Raw genomic sequence first — 26,825 nt, 5'->3', positions numbered from 1 at the left:
GTACGTCTGTGAGTACATCTGTAATGCACGTAACCCGAGAACCATTCACCACACAGACTTCAAATTCAACACGCGTGTTCCACACACCGACAGGGACTGCAGTGCCCGCTGTCGAGTCGGTCGGACCCACAGTTGTTCTGAACCGCCATATATGGAGCTGGCCTGACACAGAACTCCATATAGGCATAAAGGGACACAAAGACAGATACAGAAATCTCCAGGGCATAAAAGGGACACAGACAGATGGGTGGAACGGGTACTCAACTGGCATAGCCGGGTGGGGCATGGATCTCCTCACTCAACTGGCATAGCCGGGTGGGGCATGGATTTCCAACTTACATCGTTACCGACCAGTGCCCGGCTGTAAAGCACCGGTCTAGTACTGTATACTGTATGAAACGGAAAAAAGTAGATGTTTACCCATGGTCCACGACCCATGAGATGGGTCCCGACCCACCGTTTTTGGAAACAGCGCCTTGGCGATGGAAGATGACCTCAGCCAGAGTCACAACTCATCTCCGTTTTGCACGCCACAGTGACGCCATAGCGTAGGAAGTGAGGAGCCGGGGCTGATCTGTAAAGACTAAAGAGTGCGTGCCACCGGCCACAAAAATCCCCCTGGCACTGCATGTGTGTGTGTGTGTGCTGTGCACCAATACAGATGCCAGGCCTCCATTTCCAAGAAACCCTTTGTTTTATATTTTTTTCCTCCCCCGTTTAGTTTTTTTGGGATGATTGCATTGAAGCGAGGGAAAATGCCCCAACAGGCGGGCATGCAGGCACGCACGCACACACACGCACACACACAGGCAAACGGTGCCGAGTGCCAACGCGCTTGCTTGCTTGCTGCGCCAAGAACACGAGCTCTCGGCAGCACATACCTCAAAAGCGGTGTGCCAGTGTGTGATTGCTTCATTAGTGAAAAGGTAGCTCATTTTACAGGGAGAGAATATCTGCACACTGCCCTCTTCAACAGTATTTACAGGGTTTAATGGAGTCCCACAGGGCTCTATACTACAGTAGGTCTGCATCTTTTTCCACAAATCTCTACACGAAAATATGCTTAGCTTACAATAGTTGTTCCGATACCAATTTGTTCCGAAAAGCTGCTGATACTGCCTATAGAGTGTACAAATGAGTCCATTTGTTTCCATTCATAAGGATTAATTTGGAACCACCTCAAGGAACACAGATGGTCGGATCGGTACTCAATACTGATGCTTTGCGTTGTGAGATTGCCATGTTTGCCCACAGATTAGGGACCCTTGGGTTACCGGTAATCATAAAGTTCTCAATGCTTGCTTGAGGAGGAGTCATTGATGATTCAGGTAAATCAATGTGTGTAAGTTCCCTCAAGGCACACCGCTGCACATCACTGTGTGTACACAGTGTTTTGAAATCTCAGGATTTTACCTGAAGCGGATGTGAAGATCGAGTCACCCGTGCAATTTAACACTGTGTTTAAAGCATTATTTGCTTGTTTCAGGTATACCTCATACGTTTGCGTGTTCGATAAATCCAAAGTGGTTTTGTACTTTGAATCAAGACCCATTTTGGTATCTTTCACATGCAGTTTGTTTTGAAATCACGCCATGTTTATTTTAAACGGTTGTGAGCGGTGAGCGCCCAGAATGAATACAAAGAACATATTCATCCATGTAAACTCTAGTTTCAACAAAGAAAGCAGAATTTGCTAAGCCAGTGGTTCTCAAAGTGGCATATCACATTCATTGAATAAAACATGTTTTGGAATCAATTTATCCATTTATATAATGGCCATTCAGAAAGTAGCAGATCTACAAGCTCAGTACCATGCTGCAAGCTCGTACATCTGCTATTTAAATAGAAGATAATCATCTGGTCATCTTTGTGCCAAACATGACCAGTAGTCCCACATTTCCTGCAATAAAAAATAATGTCCTGCCTGTGAAGAAGCTGCTGTAACATTTCCGCAGTGGTGAAAAGAGTACATTTACTCAAATACTGTACTTTTACTACACTATACAATTATTTGAAAACTTTAGTTACAAGTTACTTTATTTAAGTTATTATTAGGCCTACAAAAAAAATCTACTTCATGCTTTGTCTGTTTGACGATATGATCTACATCCTCGGCTATATTTCAAACACGTTTGAATTTTGACAATTCATGATGTGCTTTTGCTTTGGTTATAATTATATTTTGATGGCACCTTTGTATACTGCTATACTTTTATGTATAGAGGGTATTGCATGCATAAAGTGAGTGGCAAAGTGAGTTCAATTTAACGTTGTTTAATGCAAACATATTGGACTTTTGTTTGCAATTTGCATGGACTGTCAAGGCCAGAAAGTAGGTTTTCTTTGCCACTCAGTATAGGCATTCCCGCATAACTTCCTGGTATGATGATGATGTCACGCACATACCATAAAAATCTACTTCTTACAAATCTACTTCTTCCACCACTGTGTTTCCGGGCACGTTGTGCAGCCCTGGTATTCCAGCAATTCCACATGAACCCTATTGACTCTGCAGTGATAAGGTAAACAGTGGAATGACCCCACTGTGTCCTACTCCGTGAAGTCCTCTCAGCGCTCAAGTGTTGACACGCAAATTACAGGTGAGACGGTGAAAGGAACCCACATGATGGGAACCTCTGTGTGCTGCTACTGGCATTGTGTCTGACATTCCACTGTGGCTTCTGCACAATGCACAACATGAGGTACTGTACATTTACAGAAACCTCTTATCTCCATATTGTAACGTTTTGTGTGTTTGTTTTTTTCTTTTCATAAATTAACACCCTATTTCATCATACCACAGCATCACACAAAAGCATTAAAACTTGCTGATCCACAAGAGCTTGTCGATCTGATTCTTTTGCCGTTTTTTTTTTTTAATTCAGAAAAGTTAGTTTTGAACAGGTTTCCACCCAGCCGAGACAATACAGAATTCTTCTACTCCATTACATCTCAGAAGCAAAACTGTACATTTGTAGACTGAGATTTTTATTAACCAATTAAGCTCCGTTTTACTTCAAAGGTTGCCGACCTCACAACGCGTCACAATTTGAAGCGTTGTGAGCTTGTAAACATTTTTAAGTTTGAAAATGGGACTTTCTATACTTTTGTAGTTTTACTCAAGTAAATAATATGTACATAAAGTGAATGAAATACTTTTACTTGTAACACAGATTTCTTGGTATTGTGCTATTGCTACTTTTACCTAAATAAAAATGTAAAAAAACACAAAGAGTAGGCTACTTCTTCCACCACTGACCAGTTCTTTATTTAAGTAACAGTATCAATAGTGCAATATATGAAATATATGTTACAAGAAAAAGTCTGGAATTCAAAAAAATGCAGAATGTCCCATTGAAAGTTTTCAAATGTAACCAGCAACGCATGTCAGAACTCAGCGATGGTGTTGTCGGACTCATGACTGTAGGACTGCTGGTGTGTCTAACCAACATGCACCCCAGCTTGCGTAGATTGGATATTTTCAATTGGCCGAAATGTACCGGTAGGCTTATAGGGCTGATGTGGTTAGTGTATGTTTATTGTTTTGTAATAATAATCTAAATCTATGAAGTAACTAGTAATTAATGTTTTCAGATAAATGTAGTGGAGTAAAAGGACAATAATTGGATCCGAGATGGAGTGGAGTAGAAGTAAAAGTATTGGACTGTCAAGTACAGTACTATACGTGGTTACTTTCCACCACTCCCATGCACTGACTGTGGGTTTTGCAAACCGTCAGTGGAGCGTGGAGGACAGCACTCCTCAACAGGGCTAACCGCCGATCGGCAGATATGGAGGGAATGTGAGCTCTCTTATAATACATTAGTACTGGCTTTCAACACACACTCGATGAGTGACTTAACCTTAATTTATTTTTTTGCACGGTGGTCTGAAACACGTCCCTTCAAAATTGAAAAAGGCTGTGGAACTTAACAGTCAGGGAACACGTTCCTCAGCCAAATTGTTATGTATATGGCCGTCGACCCCCATTTGTCCCACAGAGACACCCAGAATCAGAATCATGATTTTTTTTATCTTGTTCAAAGAAAAATCAGATATACAAGCTCACAGCACAGATATTTTTGAATATCCAAAGGGGTCAATATAATAAATTGTGGTCAATATAATGAATTAATAGCGCAGTATTGGCATGAAAAGTAAAGCCCAATAGCCAAACTGTGGCCACTGCACATCCAGTGACGTGACGATAGTGCTGGCGGTGCGCTGAACGCGAACACACGGGCTTTCATTCACTGGGTGCACTAATGCAAAAAGTATCGTTCTTGATAGTGTTACGTGTGCACGAATCACAGCATGGGGCCTTTTGATTTGGTATTGCGCCAGGGCCTTCGGAGGGGTTGATCTGTCACTGCCAATAACAGTCTGTTTGCCTGTCGGCAACCACACTAATAATGCTTGGAATTCAAAAGGTTGAAAATCACAGATTTATGAGAGAAAGGTGTGTAGATTCCAGGAACCTCCAATGTCCAAGCGTACAATATACCAAATTCATTATTACAACGGTGCCTGCGCAAATCAGTGTTGTTAGTAATGCTTGGCAACAGTTTGTGTGTGCTAACGGTCCAGGCCAGGGTAATAGAGGTAGAATATAGAGAGGTGACATAGAGAGGCGATGTAGAGACTGTGAGTGAGAGAGAATAAGGACAAATCTTTCTCCACTGTGAACACAAAACTTTCGTGTTCACAGTGGAGAAAGACCTAACCAATGTACACAGTGTGGCAAGGATTTCAAATGCGTAGATTACCTGAAGTCATACCAACGCGTTCACACTGGGGAAAAACCCTTCCGCTGCGAGCAATGTGGCAAGGATTTCAGTCACTTGCATGCTCTGAAGACACACCTGCGTGTCCACACTGGGGAAAAACCATACCACTGTGAACAGTGTGACAAGAGTTTCAGTCAGTTAGGTAATCTGAACGCACATCTCCGCATCCACACTGGAGAAACACCTTTCTACTGCCAACAGTGTGACAGGCATTTCAATATGAAGAGTAAGACACACAGGTGTCTCAACACGGGAGAGTCCTGGTCTGAAGAAACGTGATCATCTCTACAACTCTGCCCTTTTCCCCTAACATTGGTTCTAGCACCGGTTCTGTTCACTACACAAGGACATCAATACGTTTATTGAATGGAAGGTCTCAGAACTTCCGGTGGTAGCTCTTGCATACATACTCCAGTTTTAGGTGATCACCGTATCACCTTTTAGGTGATGTCAGTTAATAGAAATCACACCCGTGTGAAGTGAGGGGCGCTCATGGTTATCTTTGAACCATGACGACAAGAGCCCCGAGCTGAATTAAAACAGTTGCACTGTGTTTAGATTTGCTCGTCCACATATGACGTAAGTTCTCCTTTCATCGTCAATGGCAAATGTGACACGAGTTAACGACAAAAAGCTGTATATAGGCGCCCCTCAGAAACAGACAGATGTGTTTGGGTGAGTGGTGAGTCACTTATCACCGAGGACGTCATGTCGTAGTTTCCCCAATCACCACGGTGAGTATAGTGTCAAACGTCACATTCTCCCCCTCCCGTCTTCTACTAAATCATTTTATTTCTCCTCCCAGCTCCTCTCTATATCTTCATGAACAGTTGACAGCTCGTTTGTAGTCCCCGTAAACATGTCCGCCCTCCTCCCTATATGTAGTATATACTGTAACCTCATTTGCGGCGTGTGCGTTGCATAGCTTTTGCCTGAGGTTTTTCCCTTATTCCTCTCTCTCTCTCTCTCTCTCTGCATTGTTTCCATGTCTTCCATTCCAGTGTGTCGTACTCTGTCTGCTGTAGTCTCTCTTGCATGCCAGAGTGGAATTGGGAGCTCAGGACCCACCTGGAGCTGCATCAGACGTTAGGACACACCGGTCCGCAGCCAGAGGAGAGCTGCACTCCACTCGGCCCCAGTGTTGCCAGGTCTATGAAAACAAGCCAAAAAAAGATGTGATTAATATAGGCCACACGAGCACGTGTATATGCATTGGCTATTTGAAAATGAGCCAATATACAAGTTTTCCCCCCAAAACATCGTGAGGATGTTTTGAAGTGGAAAAAAAGTGGAATAATTTCTAGTAATGCAAATCTGGTTGGGGTCCAAACACTGGTTTTAAACAACAATATGAAGCAAGTCCATATATACGCAAGTTCTATACAAAAAATGCAACTTACAAGCAACTTACTTAATAAGCAGACAAGGCAACACTGCCCCTCTCTCTACCCCCCCCCCCTCCCCCTTTCGGCTTGCTTTCTCTCTTCCCTCTCAAAGGATCCATCCGCGTGTTGTTCTTTGATGCCACGAGAGACGAACAGAAAGCGAAGGAGGGAGAAAAGAAAGAGACCTGCAGCCGTCAGATGTTCTGAAGAGGAGAGCAGAAACACTGGGCGCGCAGCCAGTACCATCACTGCAGACTTCACGGTGACCCTGAGCATTCAGCCTGGCCAGTCCATCAGTCCTCAGTCCAGTGCCCTGGTTCCAAAACCTTTAGCTCGAGACCCAAAAGAGAAATGAGATGTATTTTAATTCAAAAGTTTTCAAAATGTGTCAAAACCTTTAAAAAAAGATCTAAAACCTCACAACGCATCGTGATGCGTGATGTGACACGTACATCTTGAGCTTGTAGAGTACAGCACTTGTTTATTGTATCCTATATTTTGTTCTGCCCAAGTGTCCACTATAACTCCTATAGGCCATGGCATGACTGGAGTGAGTGATCGAGTATGTTTTACAATAATAATCAAAATCTATAAAGTAACTATAATTAAAATGTTCAAACAAGTAGTGGAGTAACAAGTACAGTACAATATATTTGCCTCTGAGATTAAGTGGAGTAGAATTACTAAATATTTAAGATTTTAACATTTGGCATCGACGTTTAAGTGCAGTTTGAGTAACATAAACAATGACGGGGCAAGTTATATCATGCCGAGAGGACGTTCTCAGGTATGTGCCAAGGTGCATACATGAAACCCCCAACTCCAAGTACTCCAGCGGCAGGACCTGCTTCAGTGAAGGGGTCAGGTGGGGGTTTGGGGCTGAATTGGTGAAGGGGGGTACGTCCCACTAACTCAATGTGCGCGGAGCAAAAACAGGTCTTGTTGATACAGTCACCGGAGCCAAATGGATAACACATTAAGCGGCCGGCCGCACTAACCCGGGCTCAGTGTTGCCAGGTTTTGCGAGAGCTATTAAATAAAAATCTTGGGGTAAAATGTATTTTTTAAACTCTTTATCTGGTATGGCACAAAATGCTGTCTGATGGTGATGTGTGTTTGAGAACCACTGATTTAAACAACATTCAGGAAACTATATATAGGCTACACTTATTCTATAATGAATAAGCAACTTTAGCAACAAAGTAAAACCACCAATATTTAGAAGAGACTTTACTAACATACACAGTTCAATGATGATTTATTATCAAACCGGACAGGCCATACATGGGCAGGACACACCATGACACCCACACTATAAACTGGCAAGGGAACACTGAACACAGGGAGGTTTAAATACAGAGACTAACTAGACACAGGTCAAACATATAACTACAATCAACACATGATTGGCTAAGACTAAACAGGACACAGGTGATTCAATTACAAATCCAAACTGGTGAAACAAGACAGGTAGCAACAAATAGAGCAGACACTAAAAACATAACTACACAATAAAAGTACACAGTTCATGACAGAACCGTTTGAGTTTGGGGGCAGAATCGTAACACATGCCCCCCTGACAATAGTCCACATGTGCAGTTTCTGTCCCCCCGTCCAGTCAAACGTTTGACATCTTGGGACAAGTCACACGTTTGCCGTCTTGAAAAAACAAGCCCAAAGTCGCTTATAATAAGCAGACATGGCAACACTGCCCGGCGCTGGCGCTGGGGACCAGCTGCTGCACGTGGCGCGCAATGTACAAAAAAAAAACACACTGTAAAAACAAAACAGGAGCTTACACTAATAGAGATTGCATTGCCATGGGGGTGGAAGTGATTTACCTGACCCACGTGTTAATGTACGCATTAACCACTCACCTCAGTGTAATATATTGGCACTCCGCTGTAGGTAGCTGCATCCATCCATCAATCCATCTCCAACCGCTTATCCGGAGTTGGGTTAATTGGAACTGTCGCCCCCGACAGTTCCAGCAGAGAGCTCGAAACTTCCTTCTCCAAAGCAACATCAGCAACTTCCTCCTGAGGGATCCCATGGCACTCCCAGGCCAGTTTGGAGATATAATCCTACCATCTGGTCCTTGGTCTTCCAGGGCCGGGTCTCTTCCCAGTAGGACATGCAGCGAGAAGCTCCCTAGGGAGACGATCGGGAGGCATCCATACTAGATGCCCGAATCGGTTAGTCGGTTAGTCGGTTACAAATCACCCCCCCCCCCTATATTGTAAAATATAGTCATATTGCGATGTCAGCTTGTACATCGCCTATGGCATCCCCAAAATAGGGATTGATTATTAATCTCATTAGGAGCGACAGTATCTGGAACAGCTAGGGGTCCAAAGTTCATTTCCGGACCAGACTATTGAGAAACAGTGTTTTAATAAAGCGCTTGGCTGCTACGCTACTGTTTCAGGCTTCAGTTTCAGTTGCAGCTGTTTCGGCGGTGATGACATAACGTGTTTGCCGCTACACTGTTAGCTCACCTGTGTTTTTCTTTGACACAAGAGGGCCATTCTTGGGACAGAGGGTCAAAGGTGAAATGCGGGCTCATATGGCTCTTGAGTCAGACCTCTGTTGACTTCTGCCTTCAATTACAGCTCTCTCTCTCTCTTACCGGTATGTTATTTTGGGCAGCCTTTATATTGCCAAAAAGTCAAAATAATAAATATATATAAAAAAGAAAATGCTAATATAAATGTCATAATATATCTCACAGGAACAATTACCGATCTACAGGCTTGGCTATTTTCGTTAAAGTTGTATGAGAAGAAAGAGTGTGTGTGTGTGTGTGTGTGTGTGTGTGTGTGTGTGTGTGTGTGTGTGTGTGTGTGTGTGTGTGTGTGCGCTCTGACCTCACTCAGTCACCCCATCTTCTCGCATGTCAAATCCAGAGAGCGACCTCGCGAGCCCCTCTAACCCTAATCAGCTATGACCCCTTTAAACACTTCCAGTATTATTTAGTACCTACTGTACTCGAGCATAATTGAAGTATTTGTACTTTCCTTGAGTATTTCCAATTTCTGTTATTTTCAAAAGATTTATATACATATGCAAACTTGAAATGGGACAGTCTACATAATGAGTACTTTTAGTACATGTTGATGTCAATACTTTGGTATTGTATTGCACTTTTCTTTTACTCAAATGCATTTGAGTTTTACTTGTAACAGATTTTACTTGTAACAGAGTAACTTCTATATTGCAGTATTGGTTACTGCTTTTTAAATGTGAGTACTTTATCCACCACTGCATACTTCTATCTCCCAAACAATCGGTCTATCTGCTTAGTCTCACAGCTCACCTCAAGCGTTTGTTGTGCTTTCTCTGCATTCTGCGCTGGCGAGACATTAAACAGGTAGACTGGTATCTCGGTATACAGTAGGAATGGTGTCCGTGGTGTGGGGGTGGGGTGAGGGTGATCACTTAACACTCGGCATCATCAGTCAACGCCTGCATGCCGGAGGGTTCAAGCAGGTCTTGAGAATGTCCTGGTCTTTGCCCTCATCAGCAGTCAGTCACTCCCCTCAAGTTGTCACGTCCATCAGCGCTATCTGCATGTTCATCTCTATGGATACTTAACCACTTGCACTCTTTAGCCTCCTCCATTCGGGGGAAAACATTCCGTGAACATATATACCTGGACTACAAACTCACAGCTATTAGTGCAAGTAGACCGTGCGTGTAAATTTGACCTATGGAGCTACTAGATCGTAAGCTTATAGATTGTGATCTTAGATCAGAATTCTGGTGTAGAGGGAAATGCGAGTGGGCCGAATTCGTCATGCCTTCATGGGGTGAAAACACCACAGCTTATCATTGGTATTGCATTGGGGAACCGACACGTTGTTTATAATTAATGGATTGTTTTCCATCATAGCGTTGTCATTATGGTGAAGTATTGTAGTGCAGGATCATTGCAACAACCACCGACACTGTGAAAATTTAAAACGATACCGCCAAATATCATCAAAAGCTTCCACGATTCTGCGAATAATCATATTCTTAGACAATATCCGAGTTTTTGCTGTGTTGATCCTGTTGATCCACCTTCGCTCATACTAGGAGCCTAGTCTTAATCCATCTTTGGGTCACGGACCCAAAGATTTAATAAGATTTTAAAAAGTTTAACAAAGAAAATCACAACTTTTCATCAATTAAAAACAATTCCACCAAAAGCATTTCATAAATACAATGAAAGAAATCTAATAATTTCCATAAAATAAAAAAATACAAGCTCACAACACCGCGCAAAGCCACAGTTTAGGCCCCGGGAAAACGTCAAATTTCTGGGTCTTGAGCTAAAAGTTTGGGAACCACTATAGGGTTTAAGTGGTTTAACAATGTCTTTCTGTGTAACAAAGCTAAAGGTTTAAAACATTAAATAATAATAATAAACGTTTAATATATTATGCTCTCTTTTATGATCTTTTATATAGTAGCCTAACTGTGTTTGTGTGTACTGTGATTTCTGTTGTCTTTACCACTGCACAAAAGAAGTTTCCGAAAGGAAAAATAAAGTTCTTTGAAGTGAAGTTGAAACGCCTCCCAACACCTTTCTTGTTTCTTTCTGTGAATCCGCCTCGAGGCGACAGGTGAGAATCCGTGTTCCCGTCCACCGCAGCCACACGATTGAAAGTCAAACAAACGCGCGGCGATTGCGATTCTATCGAGCGGAGAGCGGCATACCTGAACGCTCGCATGAGCGACGAGCAAACAGTGGCTTTTGCTTCCGAGCGTAGCGAGAACCTCCTGTGCCTGTGCATGTCTGACACACATCAACATCGCAGTGCTGTGTCTGGACCCGGTGATGCTGATGATAAAGTCAATGTACTTCATAGTTCATATCACATTACGCAGCTATACTTACATTCACATTACAGCCAGGATATACTTGTCAATTTCACCAGTTGTGGAAAAAGAACATACATTTTGTATTTGAGTAAAAGTATCAATTTTGTATGCATTTGTATAAATGCTGTTACATGTATCTGGAATTCAAAATGTACTCGAATAAAAGTACAAAAGTATTGTCATAAAAATTTACAAAAGTATAGTAAGTAGCCTACTCATTGTAGAATGTCCTATTTCACATGTTTTCAAGTGGATTTTTTTAAATAGCAGATCCACAAGCTCACAAAGTGTTGCATTGTGACTCAATTGTGAGCTTGTAGCTCGGCTATTTTCAAATGGATAAAATGTATCGGTAGGCCTGAGGTGGTCAATGTGTGATTTGTAATAATAATCTAAATCTACAAAGTACAACTAGTGAGCAACGTTTTCAAATAAACATAGTGGCGTAAAAGTACAATATTTGGATCCACGATCTAGTGGAGTAGAAGTAAAACAATTATATACTCAAGTAAAGTAGAAATACCTCAAAATTGTACAGTACTTAAGTAGCCTAAATATACTTAGTTACTTTCCACCACTGGTGCATATGTCTAAAACGGTTACCTTTAAGGTGATGTGAAATAAGAACCTGCGTTCCAATGGATGCAATGCAGTTGGATGCAATGCAACCAACCAAAAGCATTTGAAATGTCATGACAGGCAGATGTTGGTACCTGCAGGGCTGGATTTCCATAATCAGGTTTTCACTGTGTGGCACCTCGATTCCCCCATAACTCCTGTCATTTCTTCTCCGCCAGAGCCAGAATCTTCCTTTTTCCGCTTCCTCCGAGAGATCCTTTAGGAACTTCTTGGCCGTTGCTGCCGTGAAGCCGACGTCCCTCAAGAAGCGGTTTGTTGAGGCCATGAAAGAATAAAAAAACAAACAAACCAAAAATCAGGAAATGCAGACTGCGATTAGAACCGGAGAAGTACAAGACGACATTTTTGCCCCCATAGTACGAGCCCCTAAAAAGGTTATTTTGTCTCCATGTAGTAGTGTACGAGCCCTAAGAAGTCATTTTGCCCCCATGTAGTATTCTACTCTACGAGCCCTAACCGTTCAGCTATCAGTTTACCCCATGAAGATACGAGGTTTCTACCCGACAGCGACGTCTTCTTTAGCCTCGTTGACACTCGTGTAAAGAGATACTCAGAGGAACATGGGCGTTCCGGTGAACAATGCTTCGTATTGTCTGACACTTTGGGCACAAGTGGCGCCTCTGCAACGGCAAAACGACTGCAGGCAGACGTTGCAAAACGGCTTGTTTTTGCCCAGTCAGGCCCCCATAAAACCTGAGAGCTGAAGCCGGCTGCTAATTTGTGTTGTGAGGCTGCCTTGTGTTAATCAGCACTCGCCAGGAGCCTCGCAGCGCCTGTAGCTCATTAGCTCGCTTTTAACGGCCGCCGATTGGACCGGCCAGCCGTTTTTATTTGGCGCTGATCTGCCCGGGAGGTCAAAGGGTCACGGAGGCTCAGTGCCAGTTCAGAAAGAAAAAAAACACGAGGGTGAACACCCGAGCCATTTTAGTTGAATGTTTGCACTGTGCAGGTAAGCACAGCACAGTACAGTACTGTACAGTACAGTACAGTACAGTACATTTACGAGTATTTTCATTTTGCAATACTTTTACTTCAGCAAATAATGTACTTTTACTCTAAACTTTAGTTACTAGTTACTTTGTAGATTTTGATATTACAAAACAAACATACATGGGCCATTTCAGCTCTATTTAAACTTCTACAAGCTCAGATAGACTATGTAAAAAAATCTCATCAAAATATATTAAAGTAGGCTACAACAATACATGCCAATACATCTCTTTTCCTCTCGAGGAAAACAGGTACAGCTCCCACCGTTCATTTGACCTCTGACCTCTCACCACTTCCTGTCTGTTACTGACCCGCATCGCCCTGGAAGGGTGCAAAGGTCATGCCACTGGACAGATGGCATGTCAGCTGCATCTCGATGCGCGCGAGCACACACACTCTTCCTCCATATACTGTACTTAATCCAAGTGCTTTTGCTCTCTCTCTCTCTCTCTCTCTCTCTCTCTCTCTCTCTCTCTCTCTCTCTCTCTCTCTCTCTCTCTCTCTCTCTCTCTCTCTCTCTCTCTCTCTCTCTCTCTCTCTCTCTCTCTCTCTCTCTCTCTCTCTCTCTCTCTCTCTCTCTCTCTCTCTCTCTCTCTCTCTCTCTCTCTGCGTACGAGTGGACCAGAGTGCACATGGAAAACTGTATCACTCTAGCACAATAAATCCATCTTGGGGATTTTTACAGGCCTGGTGAATATCACAGAGGCCTGTAAGCCTATAGGAGGAGGAGAGTGTGGTATACCAGGGTCTTCCCTGGGGAGGAGTCCACTTTCACCTCCCTATACCTCCTTATGTCCCCCCTTTTCTCTCCCTCCCCAGCAGCGTCACACAGGGACTCTCTGTTGTCACAGCAAAACAAGATCTGCAGCTCCAACTTACTGCTGATTCAGAGAGAGAGAGAGAGAGAGAGAGAGAGAGAGAGAGAGTGCAGAGAGAGTAATTATAGTTTGGGGAAATTATTTAAACCAGTGGTTCCCAAACCTTTGGGTTCGAGACCCAAGTGACAAATTTATTTTTTTACGTTTTCCCGGGAGCCATAGAATAGAAACGATCTACAACAACGTGTAAGCCACTTAGTGCCACCTTTTAGATTGCGTATTTTCACTACTTCTTAATCAGCCTATTTATTTTTGAATAATTGACCCACAAATGGGTCCCTACCCAGAGTTTGGGAACCAGTGATTTAAACGAAAGAGAAGAGCGGGCAAGACAGACAGACAGAGTAAAAGGAAGTGGGTGAGGGTGAGGTGAGGACCCGCGGGGTCCTGAATATAAGGTAAACAGTCCCCTGGCTCAGGGAGTCGCGTGGCTCGCTAAGGGTCAGAACAGGTCTGGGGGATACACAACACACACGCACACACACACACACACACACACACAGTTAGCCCACTGTCGGGCAGCCGCACTAATTTTAGACAGCCCCAGTGCATGCTGGTCCCAGGTGAAGGTGTGCATGCATGTGTATGTGTGTGTGTGCGTGTACTACTATAATTGTCTGAGGGCCAAACGTCCCAAGAAGTAGAGCAAAATTCAAGAAACAGACATTGTCAGGAGAACTTTCCTGGTCCTCCTCACACAGGCTTTATCGATTTCTACTCAGTTGTGCAACACTGTCGTACACACTCAAAATAGCAGATCTACAAGTTCACGGTGTGGCGCCCTGCGGCGGGTCGCAAACTTGTAGATCGGCTACTTTGAGTTCATGACACCGCGACACATGCAATTCAACTCAGACTTGAGGACCATATGGGTTAAAAATAGCATTTGTTAAATTACCGTCCGAAAACGTTGACATCCTCACAAGTAGGATAAAAACTGTATGCTTGCGTCTGTGTGTGTGTGTGTGTGTGCGCGCGCACGTGTGTGCGTGTGCATGCATGCGTACATGCGTGCATGCGTGCGTGTCACCAGAATAAATGAGCAGTGTTCCTGTGCGCAGGCACAGTGACTCTCATTCACCATACATAAACCCCCTTGAAAAGGTCTTTTCTAACCCCCGTGCTCTCGCTTGGATACACAACACCGCAACGGTGTACGGCGCGCGTGTGTGTGTGTGAGTGTGTGTCAGGGTGTGATGAATCTGCGGACGTGCGACACAGACGTAGGGCCTACATAACTCAGACATGTAACTGATGTAAGACATATCACCGAAAACACGGCGCACTGACACACACACACACACACACACACACACACACACACACACTCTTCAAGGGTAAGCTCTATGCACAGCAGACATATTGGAAAGAACTCGGTTCTCTTCCTTCACAGGTCACTTATGAGTGACCTGTGATGGCCATGGTTCCTTGAGGGGGTCCCAAATGGCCCCTTAATGGTGTGCAACTTATGGGGGTCCCTGGAATAAAGATATGAGTACAGTAACTGGAGCAGAGCCTTAATTAGTATAATTGGTAAGAGGAAGTAAGGAAGGAAGAGGCCCCATTTCTTTCTAATATGGCTGGCATAGAGCCTATTCGACTGGGTGGCTGTGCATATAGCTACATTGACCTAATCGATGCACACAGGATAAATCACTCATCCCCACTCTCTCGGGCAACAGGCTGTATGTAATCTTCAACGATTCTAAGTTAAAGCTAATGTTAAAGCTAATGTTGCCAGGAATGACTCTGGAACATAAAGGCTTTGTTTGTGTGTGGTGTGAGTGACCCAAGGGCACAGCAAGGTTGAGGCAAATTGAGGGTTAAAGCCCAAGTAAGGACATGTTTATTTACCAAAGGTTAACACAGAGGGAGAAGAGGTGTGTGGTGGGCTCACCTGCTGCCCCGACTCAGCTGGAGAGGAGAGGAGAAACCATGTCAGCGAATAATTCACAAGGGAAAGCAGTGGCATGTAGGCCAGGATATTGTAGCCTCTGAAGGTGATTGCAGATGATGACCAGGTGAGGAGATTGGGAAAGGGAGACAGGTGTGCTGAGAATGTGCTTTGAAGCCCTCTGGTGGCGCTGAAGTGTCCTGACAGGCCACAGCACTGCAGGGATGAGGAGGCGATGGGGAGCGAGATGTAACAGGCTTCACCCAAATCACACACAGGAGGCAAAAAAGTTGACAATGAATTAACAAAGAATTTACAAAAACATTGCAAAACGTAGAACACAGTCACACAAATGCACACACTAACCCACTAAACACTATAGTCTACACTTGAACTCTTGACTAAAACTTAGCAGAACAGGAGAAAACTTTTCATAAACAAAAGACAATGATCCAGCAAGACCGGAACATGCGGGTAGTCTTTACAGTCTCTTGAACTTGTTTTCCAAGTCGGCACAGCTGGCGCTCATAGGAGTCAGGGCAGTCAGGGCAGGAAGTACAGGAACGGGTATAAAGGCTAAGCAGGGACGTGCTGACTATTGGAAATATGGTGCTAAATTTATAAATGATTAGGTGCACGTGCACATGCACGCACGTGCACGTGGATGTGCACATGCACACGCATTTGTATTTCATTTTATATCTTTTTTACCTTTAACACAAACGACCAGTGACTCACCCGCCCGTCAGAACAGTATAGAGTAGGCATATAGTTTTCTATGCCTTTAAACGTTCTGATGAATTGAAAATGGAGGACCCTGACACAATAATAACAAGTCTTGAGCTTTTTCTAGTTTTATACTTGTAGCAGTCAGATTTTGTATTGACCTTCTCTTCTCTTCTTCGTGCGTGCGTGCGCGCGCCTGCATGCGCATATGTATTGCATCATCACAGTGGGATGCAAGGGGAGGACGGCAAAGCAGAGGAACTCCAAGGCCCCCAAAGTGCTGAGCATTAACTGTGGTTGGTTTACATCTCTCTGAGCCAACACACCCCCCCCCCCCCCCTCCCTGACCCAGACCACAACAGATGTGCATGACATGATCGTTTACAGTGGTCGTTAAAAGCGTCGTCGGCCACACTATAGGCTCTATACAGATTGTGTAAATCCATTTGCTTAACCCTAGGAACTAAGCATGGCAAGCATGCACAGATGTGTGTGTGTGTGTGTGCGTGTGTGCGTGTGTGTGTGTGTGTGCGTGTGTGTGTGTGTGTGTGTGTGTGTGTGTGTGTGTGATAATGTGCATGTGCATGTGCGTGTGTGTAGCTCCGTGTCATTACAGTGTTACCGTATAGGGAAGGAATGGTGATAAATCATATAACTATGTGAAAAATGTATGATGCCATGGTGTCCATTTTGGAATATAACGACACGTTGTCAGAAACTGGCTGTGTAATTATTCACGGTAAATGCAAGTGTCGGGTGGCAGACATTCACGATTAAAATGTAATCATGTTTAGAGAAGTTGTTAAATGGGCTACACACATTAATATGTGAAATGGCCATTGTGAAAAATCTACCAGAGAGCGATTATATAAAAGAAAGCCGTTTAGTTGAAAAAGCTACCTATAGCTGCTGCTACTTCATCATTCTTATTGTTTCATAAAACTATTCGCCTTGCCTCATGGTGGCATCACGGCTGCATGATGCTATAGGTTTCTAAAATAATGAATACCTGATGTTCATCTGCTTCCTTGATCTAACTCAGGTCAATATAAAAACTGCTACGATGATAAAACCAGAAAATGCTTGTTTACATCAGGGTCCTCCATTTTCAATTCATCAGAACATTTAAAGACATAAATATACACTTATATTATACAGTTAATTGCAGCCGCCCGTAAGCTCATTGAGAGCGGTTTTGAAGGAGTCTAGGGAGTCTAGCGTCTAGGGAGCACACATGAAAACAAGACAAAAATTATTTCAACCACTTCTTTACACCTGTAAAATTGCAATGTGAAAATAAAGGCAAAGCAATACAATTCTGATTATAGTTGCTCTATACAGTTAGAGCACATAGTTGGACAAAGGTTAACAAAGCACACACAGCGTAGTAAAGGTAGCAAATAACATTATGCAGAAATGAACGCCTTTGATTTGATGTATGCTTTTAACTTGTTAAAAGCATGTCTTTAGACACAAACGGAGACAGGTGGTTTGACAATGACCATGTAACTATACACATTCTGTCATCCCACTCCATGTCTATTCCATCCTGTTTATTCTGGATCGGCTGTCTGTGTACAGTAAGGCCTGGCCCGTTTACCGTGTTTACATAGGCCTATTAGCGTTTTAAAAAGGCCTTCGGGACATAGTATTTAATACTCCTCTTAAAAGACAGGAACTCTGCTTCTCTTTTGGTTTTTACTAGACAAACAAACGTGATCTGTGATTTAATGTGCGCGCCGAGGGTACGCACACGGACGCACGCTCAAGGTCCACTCATCAATGTCATCATGCGACAAGGCAAAGGGGTGAAGTATGGGAGGTTCTGGCAGCATGGCTGGCTAGTTATTAGAATCCAAATCTCGGGTTTGAATGCCAGAACCAGTTCCCCTCCTTCTTTAGGACAATCCCAAGCAATGCCTTCCAGGTGAACTGCTGTATTTATGTAAAAAATAATAATAAAATACATCAGCATGTGTGCACAAAGTTGCACTCTACACAACTACACTGTACGGCATTAACTCAGATGGCTGACTAGTGATTATTCGATGAAAGACATTGAAATGAACAGGCCTACTACATTTTAAGAAAATGTTACAATTGTATTTGTTCACACAAGAAGTGGTATAAAAACATTGTCTAACTTTTCTCTCTAGATTATGTTATATGAGCTATTACATCCCAGTCTAATTTCTAAGATTTAATGTTGAGTTAAGAGATCTATCAATTTATGTTGAAGATGAAATTATAATAGAGCTATCGTACAATATATGTATTATACAGGCTAGTTAGTGTCTTTGTGTATCTTGTGAATGTTCTGTACTGATCAAATAAATGAACATGATGCTGGCTGAGACCCCAGGAATTAAGTACTGTTACAGTAAGCTAATGGGAACTACAGATAAAACAGCTGGTATCAAGTAGTTCAAGTTCCACACACTTGACAAATACCTCCCTCTAGTGAGTGTAATCAATATTGCATATGGCCTCTCATTTGATTGTGTGTATTACTGCTGGAGCTGCCATCTTTAGCATCAAAAGAGATGGATTAGACCAGGAGTCTTCAACAACGGGTCCACGGCCCCTAGGGGTCCTCAGAGTTGTTACAAGGGAGACGGCCAAATCTTTGTGTGATAGGGACTTTTGTATATATGGACTACGAGCTTGTAGGTCTGCTATTTTTGAAATATGTTTATGCCATATCACTATTGTGATATGGCATAAACGTGTTCTATACAATATAAATATCGGATCGGGAAAAATCGTTATCGGCAGATGCTCAAATTCAAAAATCTAAATCAGATCAGGAGAAAGAAAGCGTGATCGGGACATCCCTAATAGTTAGTATTGTATGTTATATAATGATTTGATTGCATTAAAGTTGAAGACACTGAAAATATAATATAGTTTTTATTGCTGACATTATTTCTGTACAGTGCATTAATGAACAATAGTGTTGAATTGAACTTAAATTTAAATGCCATGAAATTAAACATACAATTTCAATCAAGAGTTAGTAATGTAGACATTTCAACAATCTGTGTTTAAATACAATTTCTTGATTGGAGAATTATATTTACATAATCATTACAGTCAGTAATGTAACATCAGTACTTCAGTCAAATTGTTTCAATGTAATGAATGCTATATCTATAATACATAGGGTGAATAAAATCACACTTGTGAGGTGAGGGGCGCTCTTATCATCATACATCCTCACATTCCGTGCTCAGCCAATTCAATCATCGCTATGTGTGGTACACACAAACACAAAGCTGGGCATATGAGAGCTGGCTGTCTTGTTTCCGGGCTTAAAACTCTTTTAGAGGATTAAATATTTTCTAAAATGTCTATGTATAAATTCACTTTGGGCACTTATTTATAGATGGCATGACCATCACTCAGGGTGTTTAGAGCAGATATACTGGCCAACCCCCTGAGGAGAAAACATGCCAATGCTCATTAACAGATTACATTTGGAAAAGGTGAAGAATGGGCTCCCTCGCTCCCTGCATATTATGCCAAAGGTCAATTTCAGATTTATTGGTTAACCCACTGAGGAGAAATCTGGATTCGTTGTCATTTGTCTCCAGTTTGGAGTATGTCCTATCATCAGTGTTTTACATAGAATTGCAGTTTTTTTTGCTAAGTATCCTGTTATTGTCTCCACCAGGCCGATGGCAGCTGGGGAGAGAGTATGTTTTCCGTCCTTCCGTCCGTCGGACCGACTGTGACCAGCTAATCTCTGGCTGGCTTGATCGCAGCCATACTCTGCACACACACACTCCCTGAATGCCAAAGCTGAACCTCTGCCCCAAAGTTTTCACATTGACCTGTTATAGCGCCACCAGGAGGCGAAACACATTTTTTTTACAGTACACCTACAGATTTTGTCCAAACATAACGCAAAGTGGTACACAGTCTCTCTAGAGCCATTCAACGAGGCGCGTCTTTAAGAATTTTCAGACTGATTCCAAATATTTGAGGACTGTCTCTTTGATGTAGTGGACACAGTAGCGTTGTGCTCCGGACAAGTGACTTTTGTGCCCGGACAAGTGAATGGGAAATGTACTTGGCCAAAAGACAAGTGCCTCAAAAAGTTAATGTCAAGCCCTGTAATGTCAAACGCAAATGTTCCATTTGTACACTCTCAAAGTTAAGGGGGTCCTTGCAAATAGGTGGACTAATGTGCCATACATCGTGTCGTCGTAACTAAGTGTCGGAGATAATCTGAAGAAAACCTGGATACTTGACATTCCGTAATTGGGTTTTATGATCAAAATAGGAAAATTATGGTGTGTAAAAAAGAAAATCTAAAACTCGCCACGGACATATTTATGGACATGACCCCTGCAAATCGGGTTATGGTGACCTCAAGTCATTGCATGTGGTCCTAAGCAACTTAGACAAACATGGGTTTCTGTTGTGTACAAAGTCACCCCTTTGTTGTCTCTGGTTATTAGAGCTTTCACTGCATTGTCCGACTCTTGTGTGGTAGTAATAATAGTAAGATCATGTACCTGTATATTAAACACACTGGTGATAGTGCTAACTGAATCTATGAAGCCATCAAAAGCAACACTTGGAAGAACAGACATTAGACATAAGAGTTCTTGGAGCGCTGCGTACTATAGGTATGTAGGCCTAATTCAAGATGTGAAAGAATCGTAATCAAGTTGGAAGGCTTTGAAACAAACAAGAAAAACCAACAAATAACAAACAAAAAAACTAACAAAAAAAGGTTTAATATGTAAACAGTTTTATACCTACAACAAGTGTCATGGCCGTTGGCCCAGCAGTGTCTAATATACTGTACGCTGTACACAGATGGACAAAACTACATTTGATATGATTCGGGATTTTTACCACTATTAATTTATTTAATGAATAATAATAATATATTGTATTACTGCATTTGTTTTTTATATTAGTTTGTTTTTATTTTACTTTTATATTTATTACCTTTTAGGCTTCCAGGCTTTTTCTGAGTCTTTATTGATAGCAACTGGATGGGGTGGATTTGGACAGAAAACAGGGAGAGAGTGGAGGGGAACGACGCAAATGGGCCGCCCAGCCAGGGAGTCTAGGGGTACTAGGCTGTCACGCATTAGAGCCTGATGGAGGCTCTATAATGTCATCGTCATGACTGCTGCTGACTAAATTATAAAATTCAAAGAAAGAAATATCACCTTGTGTATAGACTGTTCACTGAGACACTACACCTGTCTGGCCTTCTCTTAATCAATAAATTGACGGAGCACGCTCAGCTCAGGACTGTCCCAACAGGCTCTAATGATTAGAGCCTCACATACCAGTCTATCTGGTACATGCACTAAATAATTACCTATCAGGCTCCCCACCCTTCATTCATACGTATAAAGGTGTACTATTGGTTCGTTTAAAAAAATAAGGTAAAAGAGTAAAAAGGAAAATGTCAAATATCCAATAACTATGAAATATACACAAGATGTGTACTTTAAACATTAATTATAAATACTAAAATATAATTAAGAAATGCAGGTCATTCCATCCTCTCTATACTCCCACGTCATTCTGGAGTTGGTCTGTGATAAGCGTGGCTCTGTGGGGGCGAGCGCTGGCATCTTGGACGAAGGAGTTAGATTTCCGGATTGTCCCCACCAAAAGCTGTTACCTTGATTAACGCAATTAACATGCTGTACGGTACCTTGCCGTTGCTGTAAAATACCTTTGACCATGCCATCCAACTACCGCGGACAAAACCTGGGCTCGTTAATTGGATTGGAGGTTCTATTTGTCAAACCTTGGCGAGTCTAGCTCGGAAATTTCACTTCTAAAGTAATTATTTTTAAGAAAAGCTTTGAATGCAAGCAAATGTTACCGGTCTCCGCCTCCACTTTGAACTGACCTGTGTTTCAGTTGGGCCGATGGGTACCAGCTCTGTTTACAGTGCATTTTTTGATTACATGACCAGGTTTAAGTTGTAGGGGATTTTAGAGTTGGCTGAAGCCTGAAGGCTCTTTAAATGTAATCTTGTGCAGCATGTGTACTGAACTTGCACATGATCATTGATTATGTATTTTATTTAGTTTGACCCTATTATGTATGTCTTATTTGTTTGTGTACAGCACTTTGGTTCAACACTGTTTCAAAGGTTCTAAAATGAACCATCAAGAGGCAACCATAGCAACTTGATATCAACAGCCATGTGTGCTGTGAAAGCCGTTTTAACAATGAGCCTTTTGAAGTGTCACTGGGTTCTCCGTTCTTCCTGGGGTGAGGGTCCACTTGGTTCTGTATATTTGAAATTTCTGTCGCCATTCTTCTCCCATGGTCTTCAGTTCCTCCTGGTCGAGAACCAGTTGGTCCTGGTGCTGCCTGTAAATCTTAGCTAAAGCCTTGTTTTCTCCAACTAATCGCTGTCTCTCCTTCCGCCATTTCTCCTCATCCATCAAGAAACCAGCATTGTTGTGTTTCAGTTTCTTAGTCAAAGTCTCCTTCTCTCTGGCAAGTCCCCGTCTCTCATGCCCCCATTTCTCCTCCTCTGTTGCCCAGTGAGCCACTTTGGTTTTCATGGTTTCCAGCTCTTCCCGTATCAGGTCCAGTTGCTTCTGGAGTTGTCCATTCTGCTTACACAACACCTCCTTTTCTTCAGCTAGTCTCTGTCTCTCCTCCCTCCGTTTGTCCTCCTCCATTGACCAATTGGCGCCTTTGATTCTCAGTTGCTCCCGGGTGACATCCAGTTGCTCTTGGAGGCACAGATTCCTCTTAGCCGAAGCCTCACTTTCTTCCACGAGTCCCTGTCTCTCACGCCCCCATTTCTCCTCCTCGGTTTCCCAGCAAGTCTCTTTGGTCATCATGGTTCCCAGTTCTTCTACGGTCAGGTTCAGTTGCTTCACGAGCGCTACATTCATCATATCCAAAGCCTCCTTTTCATCCACTAGTGACTCTCTTACCTCGCCCCATTTCTCCTCCTCCAGAAACCAATGAGAATCCTTGGTTCTCAGTTCGCCCTGGGCCAGCTCCAGTTGCTGAAGGAGTTCTTCATTCTTCTTAGAGAAAACATCATTCTCGCCAGATATTCCCTGCATATCCTGCCCCCATTTCTCCTCCTCGGAAAACCAATGAGTCTCTTTGGTTCTCAGTTCGACCTTAGAGAGGTCCAGATCGCTCTGCAGTTGCCCAGTCTGCTGAACCAAAGCCTCCAGTTGGCTCTGCAGTTGCTCTTTCTGCTGAAGAAAAGCCTCCTTTTCTCCCACTAGTGCCTGTCTCTCCTTGCACCATTTCTCCTTATCCATGCTATATGAGAGGCACATACGGTTCTCGCTTGTTACCATTTGATCCCAGATGCAGTCAAGTTTCTGCTGGAGTTGCATATTCCTTTCAGCCAAGGCCTCCATTTCTCCCTGCATCAGCTCCTGCCCCAACCTGTCCCCCTCCGTTAACACATGAGAAGCCTCGGTTCTCAGTTCTTCTTGGGTGAGGTCCAGTTGCTTCTGGAGCTGTCCGTTCTCCTTAGCCATGGCCTCCTTTTCTCCAGCCAGTCCCTGTCTCTCCTTTCTCCATTGCTCCTCCTCCATTGACCAAGAAGTGTCTTTGGTTTGCAGCTCCTCCTGGGTGAGCTCCAGTTGGTTCTGCAGTTGGTCTTTCATCTCGACCAAAGCTTCCTTTTCTCCAGCTAACTGCTGTCTCTCCTTCTCCCAGTTCTCCTCGTCCGTTGTCCGCTGAGTGTCTTTGGTTCTCATGGTGCCCAGCTCTTCCTGGACGAGGTCCAGTTGCTTCTGGAGTTGCTCGTTCTTCTTGACCAAAGTCTCCCGTTCTCCCATTAGTTCATTTCTCTCCTCCTCCAATTTGTCCCCCCCCTTTGACCAATGGGAATCCTCCTGGGTTATGTCCAGTTGTTTCTGGAGTTGGCCAAGCTGCTTGACAAAAGCCTCCCTATCTCCGACAAGTCCATGTCTCTCTTTGCCCCATTTCTCCTCCTCCAACAACCAAAGAGACAATTTGCTTCGGTATTCACTTTCCATGTCGTTAATCTTTTGCTCTGCAGAGGCTAACTTTTCTTTCAGTTTCTTCTCCTCATCCCGGTTCTGTTGCTTTTCACAATTCTCTTCAGTTTTGGTTCTCTTCTCATTCCAACTCAGTGACATCCGTGGGACATCAGTGTTAACCCAGTGGCCATTTGGCCTAAGGTTACTGTCTACTGTCGCTGTCATTGTTTGAACACCATGAAACATACCTTCTGCACCGCAAACTCAAACCTCTAACTGAATTATTTCACTACAGCAAAACACAGAACGTATTATCCATCAAATACCAATTATGAATTTTAATGTGTATCTAAAATATACAGAGTGCTACTATGTACTTATTTTGGAAACAACTGCTGTTAAACACTGAAATTCTACAGGCATGACGTGTACACACATGTAGCACAAACCTTTGCCCATATATGGTCTTCAGAGCAGCCTACAGTTTGATGGCAGTAATAGATAGGTGCACCCTCTTATGTTTTATCTCTATATTTTATTGTTTCCGTAAGAATTCTGCCACCCCCCAAATGTCAAAGCACCAGCGCTCGCCCAGCAGTCTGCCGTCACCCAGGCTGATGCGTACACGCGACCTCGCTCACTTCCCGCCCTCAGGTGTATTACTGCTTTATTACCTGTCAAATAATTTCAGTCATCAATGTTTATATTAGCTCATTGTGTATATTGCGTATAGCTTTTTTTCTTTTTGGGCTGTTTATTATGAATACTAGTGCCCGTGGGGCTTCTACAGCGGTGCCCGCTGGGCACTGGCCTACTTGGAACGATGCAAGTTTAAATGCATCCATATACTGTATGGAGTTCTTTGTCAGGCATGCCCAAATATGGAGTATATGCAGACGTCAGAATGATGTAAGAACAGGCCAGCTCCATATATGAACCCTGGGCAGGGGCCCTGTCAGACAGAGGCCTTTTTGGGGCGGTTCTGGACAACCGTGGGTCCGACCAACTCGACACTGGGCAGTGAACTCCCTATGGTGGTGCAGAGCATATGTGTCGAATTTGAAGTCGGTGGGGCTAACGGTTCTCGAGTTACGCGGATTAGATAGATAGATAGATAGATAGATAGATAGATAGATAGATAGATAGATAGACCAGTAACACGCGCAAACGCGGGAAGCGAACGCATCTCATACATATTTGGGTTTTTTTAAGATTTATTTTTAAGTTATTTTTTAAGTTTTTAACTTAGCCATAACCATATAAGGAGTCCCCAAAGCAGCTATACGTCCAAATATGGAGTGTGTTGCATCAATCACAAACAAATCACTCAGCTCCATATATGGGCACAAAGGTGGGACACACAGACACACACACAGACACACACACAGACAGACATGATCTGCTAGGTCTCATAGTAAGTGCTCACTGCGTTCGCAATCACTGCGTTCGCAATAATACTCAGTGTCCAGTCGAGAACCAGGTGACTCAGGAACAATGCAAGTTGGGAATAGCCTGGTAAACCATCCCCGGTCACACCCGCCTCTTATTGACAGATATATTTTTTGGTTTCTGCTAAATGCCCAACCAGTGCCAGACCGCTCTGCAGAAGAGCCCAAGAGGTTACAACTAAGGCTGAGATGCCATATTTTACTGTAGTTACATTGTTTAACCTGCAGATGGTGGACTATCACCACTTTATTATTCTTCTACCTTCAAATGAACTGATGGCATCTACCCCCTCATCTGGTCCTGTTTCACACTTGACTGCACCTTAAGGTTACGCTAGGATAGGTTTAGTCATGTGTTTGGGGGACCCCCAAACACATTTCTGGAAGAAAGAAACCACAGGGAAGACAAATTTGCATATTATAATTTATAACCACACCTGGTCTATTAGACTAATGTTAACTCCATAGACACATACATGACAGAAAAGGTATGAAACTATGGTACCCCATCTTTAGGGTAATGCTTTTAGGGTGAAGGAGAAGTAGTCTGCACACCGTTTCGACCCCTTATGGGTCTTCGTCAGGTATGACGAAGACCCATAAGGGGTCGAAACGCTTCTCCTTCTCCTGTACGTATGTTTTTGTTCAGCACCTGAAAGGTTCTTTTTAGAGATGTGCATACTTTTCTTTGGACTCCGTTTCTAATGATTTTAGGCCATCCGGTGACAAGCAGACGAAAACCCACTAAGGGTCACCTAGCGAAGCATCTTTCATAAAGCGCACAATTCATTAACATTCTGATCATTACACTTTATATTATTAAACTTCCCATTTCCGCCTTCTATCTTAATCCCTCTTTCCGAAAATGTGTGTGTGTGTGTAGGTGCGAGCGTGAGTGCCTAGGCTGCACGCGTGTGCGTGCGCATGCGTGTGTTGAATTATTCAATATTGTCTGTTTAACTTTAAATGATGACCCACACCCAATAACACAAATCACACACACACACACACACACACACACACACACACACACACACACACACACTGACACACCTGACGTGGATTGTAGGGGAGATGTGTGCGTTTGTTGGTGTACTCACTCGCATGCCGTGCTGTCTGCTAGGCCTCACTGCTTCAGATGATTTGAAGCGGCCGACCCCAAGCAGCTCGCGGGCGGTTCAGCAGCCAGCTAGGGGCCATTGCCGGTGTCATGGTAGGTCTTCACCTTTTGATTGATGCCAT

At 43.2% G+C, this 26,825-nt stretch overlaps 2 long non-coding RNA genes across 2 annotated transcripts in view; both read right to left on the bottom strand.

The window, feature by feature from the left end:
• Positions 1-26,825, bottom strand: part of LOC308335551 — a 522,414-nt gene that overhangs the window by 36,504 nt on the left and 459,085 nt on the right. The gene's annotated exons all lie outside the window — the stretch shown is intronic.
• LOC308335591 lies at positions 4,432-11,119 on the bottom strand. The gene is made up of 4 exons (XR_013966052.1): positions 9,489-11,119; positions 8,050-8,351; positions 6,358-6,504; positions 4,432-5,937 (listed from the first exon to the last, which is right to left on the bottom strand). It is a non-coding gene; the product is annotated as an uncharacterized lncRNA (long non-coding RNA).

The sequence above is a fragment of the Protomyctophum bolini genome (assembly GCF_963924005.1).
Source record: "Protomyctophum bolini genome assembly, chromosome: 20".
NCBI lineage: Eukaryota > Metazoa > Chordata > Actinopteri > Myctophiformes > Myctophidae > Protomyctophum > Protomyctophum bolini.
Note: the sequence above shows the minus strand (reverse complement) of the source record. Positions and strands in the feature narration are given on the sequence as shown.